This window comes from Loxodonta africana, chromosome 12 (genome assembly GCF_030014295.1).
Source record: "Loxodonta africana isolate mLoxAfr1 chromosome 12, mLoxAfr1.hap2, whole genome shotgun sequence".
Classification (NCBI taxonomy): Eukaryota; Metazoa; Chordata; class Mammalia; order Proboscidea; family Elephantidae; genus Loxodonta; species Loxodonta africana.
In genome coordinates this window covers 82,655,574-82,659,504 of record NC_087353.1, presented here as the reverse complement: position 1 = coordinate 82,659,504, position 3,931 = coordinate 82,655,574, and the positions used below count along the sequence as shown (strand labels likewise).

Below are 3,931 nucleotides of genomic sequence, written 5' to 3'. Positions count from 1 at the left end.
GTGATAACTTCAGAAGGAAAGCACTGTAATAATTTGGAGCATTCTTCTCTGACCCTCTGGAGAGCCTGACAACCACCTAAAATCCTTCAATACATTGTTGTCTGCTTAAAACAAGAACCTTGACAGAAACCTTATCCTATGTGCTCCCCTCTGTTGTTCTTTCATAGCTGCCACTAATGTCTGCTGGAAACAGTATAACCAAGACTACAAATCTTGACAAGCAGCCACTCATAATCCTACAACCACAATCAACTATTTCTACATTATGATCTTTCCATCCATTTCTCGTCCATGAACACATATATTTCATCACAATTTCAATCAATGTATGAATTGAATTTTACATTTGTTTTTTACATTTAACATTATATTATAAACACTTTACTATGTCTTGATCTATATAACTATTATTTAAAGTATACTTATTATTGGATCCAGTTGATGCACCATAATTCTTTAAAAACTCCCCTAAGCGATGAGCATTTCCATATCAAGGTTTGACTATTACAGTGCTTGCTTCGGCACCACATATACTAAAACTGGAATGATACAGAAAAGATTAGTCTGACCCCTGTGCAAGGATGACACACAAATTCATGAAGCATTCCATATTTTTTGAAGGGAAAGAACACACAATATAGGGGAAGTCAGTGCAGCTTGACCAAGGCAAAGTCGTAGAAGCTTCCTAGACACATCCAAACACCTTGAGGAACTAAGTTGCTAGGGCCAAGGGCTGGGGACCATGGTCTCTCGGGGGACATCTAGGTAATTGGCATAACATAGTTCATAAAGAAAATGCTCTACATCTGACTTTGATGAGTAGCACAAGGATCTTAAAAGCTTGTGAGTGGCCATCTAGCATATATCTACCGGTCCCATCATGTCTGGAACAAAGGAGAATGAAGAAAACCAAAGACAAAGGAAACAATGCAAAGGACTGATGGACCACATGAATCAGAGCCTCCACCAGCCTAAGCCCAGAACTAGATGGTGCCCAGCTACCACCACTGACCACTCTGACAGGGATCATGATAGGGGGTCCCAGGCAGACTGGGAAAAAATGTAGAACAAAATTCAAATTCACAAAAAAAGACCTGACTTACTGGTCAGACAGTGACTGGAGGAACTCCGGAGACTATGGCGTGCAGGTGCCCTGCTAACTCAGAACTGAAGCCACTCCCAAAGTCCACCTTTCAGCCAAAGATTAGACAGGCCTATAAAACAAACAGTAACACATGTGAGGAACATGCTTCTTGGTTCAGTCAAGTATATGAGACCAAATGGGTAACACCTGCCCAAAAGCAAAGACGAGAAGGCAGGGATAGGAAAACTGTACAGATGGACACGGAGAACCCAGGGTGGAAAGGGAAAGGGGGAGAGTACTGAAACATTGTGGGAATTGCAACTAATGTCACAAAAATATTTGTGTAAAAAATTTTTGAATGAAAAACTAAAAAAAAAAGATTTGACTATTATAGATGATATCGTAGTAAGTATATTTGTGCTGGTATATTTTTTATACAGAATTTTTTGAGAACTGAGATTATCCAGCAGGAATATATATATATATATATATATATATATATATATATATATATATATATAGTTGTCGTTAGGCGCCGTCGAGTCGGTTCCGACTCATAGCAACCCTATGCACAACAGAGCTAAACACTGCCTGGTCCTGAGCCATCCTCACAACCGTTGTTATGCTTGAGCTCATTGTTGCAGCCACTGTGTCAATCCACCTCGTTGAGGGTCTTCCTCTTTTCCGCTGACCCTGTACTCTGCCAAGCATGATGTCCTCCAGAGACTGATCCCTCCTGACAACATGTCCAAATTATATAAGACGCAGTCTCGCCATCCTTGCCTCTAAGGAGCATTCTGGCAGCACTTCCTCCAAGACAGATTTGTTCGTTCTTTTGGCGGTCCATGGTATATTCAATATTCTTCGCCAACACCGCAATTCAAAGACGTCAACTCTTCTTCGGTCTTCCTTATTCATTGTCCAGCTTTCACATGCATATGAGGCGATTGAAAATACCATGGCGTGGGTCAGGTGCACCTTAGTCTTCAGGGTGACATTTTTGCTCTTCAACACTTTGAAGAAGTCCTTTGCAGCAGATTTATCCAATGCAATGTGTCTTTTGATTTCTTGACTGCTGTTTCCATGGCTGTTGATTGTGGATCCAAGTAAAATGAAATCCTTGGCAACGTCAATCTTTTCTCTGTTTATCATGATGTTGCTCACTGGTCCAGTTGAGAAGATTTTTGTTTTCTTTATGTTGAGGTGTAATCCATACTGAAGGCTGTGTCTTTGATCTTCATTAGTGCTTCAAGTCCTCTTCACTTTCAGCAAGCAAAGTTGTGTCATCTGCATAACGCAGGTTGTTAATGAGTATTCCTCCAATCCTGATGCCCCGTTCTTCTTCATGTAGTCCAGTTTCTCATATTATCTGTCCAGCATACAGATTAAATAGGTGTGGTGAAAGAATACAACCCTGATGCCGCCTTTCCTGACTTTAAACCAATCAGTATCTTCTTGTTCTGTCTGAGCAACTGCCTCTTGATCTATGTAAAGGTTCCTCACAAGCACAATTAAGTGTTCTGGAATTCCCATCCTTCACAGTGTTATCCATAGTTTGTTATTATGATTCACACAGTTGAATGCCTTTGCATAATCAATAAAACATAGGTAAACATCCTTCTGGTATTCTCTGCTTTCAGCCAGGATCCATCTGACATCAGCAATGATATCCCTGGTTCCACGTCCTCTTCTGAAACAGGCCTGAATTTCTGACAGTTCCCTGTAGATATATTGCTGCAGCCGTTTTTTAATGATCTTCAGCAAAATTTTGCTTGTGTGTGATATTAATGATATTGTTCTACAATTTCCACATTTGGTTGGATCATCTTTTTTGGGAATAGTCATAAATAGGGATCTCTTCCAATCAGTTGGCCAGGAAGCTGTCTTCCATATTTCTTGGCATAGGCAACTGAGCACCTCCAGTGCTGCATCTGTTTGTTGAAACATCTCAATTGATATTCCATCAATTCTTGGAGCCTTGTTTTTCGCCAGTGCCTTCAGAGAAGCCTGGACTTCTTCCTTCAGTACCATCGATTCCTGATCATATGCCACCTCTTGAAATGGTTGAATATCGACTAATTCTTTTTGATATAATGACTCTGTGTATTCCTTCCATCTTCTTCTGATGCTTTCTGTGTCGTTGAATATTTTCCCCATGGAATCCTTCAGTATTGCAACTTGAGGCTTGAATTTTTTGTTCATTTCTTTCAGCTTGAGAAACGCCGGGCGTGTTCTTTCCTTTTGTTTTTCCATCTCCAGCTCTTTGCACATGTCATTATAATACTTTACTTTGTCTTCTCGAGAGGCCTTTTGAAATCTTCTGTTCAGTTCTTTTACTTCATCAAATCTTCCTTTTGCTTTAGCTGCTTGACACTCAAGAGCAAGTTTCAGAGTCTCCTCTGACATCCATCTTGGTCTTTCTTTCTTTCCTGTCTTTTCACTGACCTCTTGCTTTCTTTGTGTATGCTGTCCTTGATGTCATTCCACAACTGGTTTGGTCTTTGGTCATTACTGTTCAATGCGTCAATTCTATTCTTGAGATGGTCTCTAAATTCAGGTGGGATATACTCCAGGTCGTATTTTGGCTCTCGTGGACTTGCTCTGATTTTCTTCAGTTTCAGCTTGAACTTGCACATGAGCAATTGATGGTCTGTTCCACAGTTGGTCCCTGGCCTTGTTCTGACTGATGATATTGAGCTTTTCCATCGTCTCTTTCCACAGATGTAGTCAATTTGATTTCTGTGTGTTCCACCTGGAGAGGTCCATGTGTATAGTTGCCATTTATGTTCTTGAAAGAAGGTATTTGCAATGAAGAAGTCGTTGGTCTTGCAAAATTCTATCATTCGG

The 3,931-nt window shown here is 40.4% G+C and overlaps 1 non-coding gene across 1 annotated transcript; it reads left to right on the top strand.

The window, feature by feature from the left end:
* Positions 1-509: 509 nt before the first annotated feature.
* Positions 510-616, top strand: LOC111753062 (U6 spliceosomal RNA). The gene has a single exon (XR_002787919.1). It is a non-coding gene; the product is annotated as a U6 spliceosomal RNA (small nuclear RNA).
* Positions 617-3,931: the final 3,315 nt, after the last annotated feature.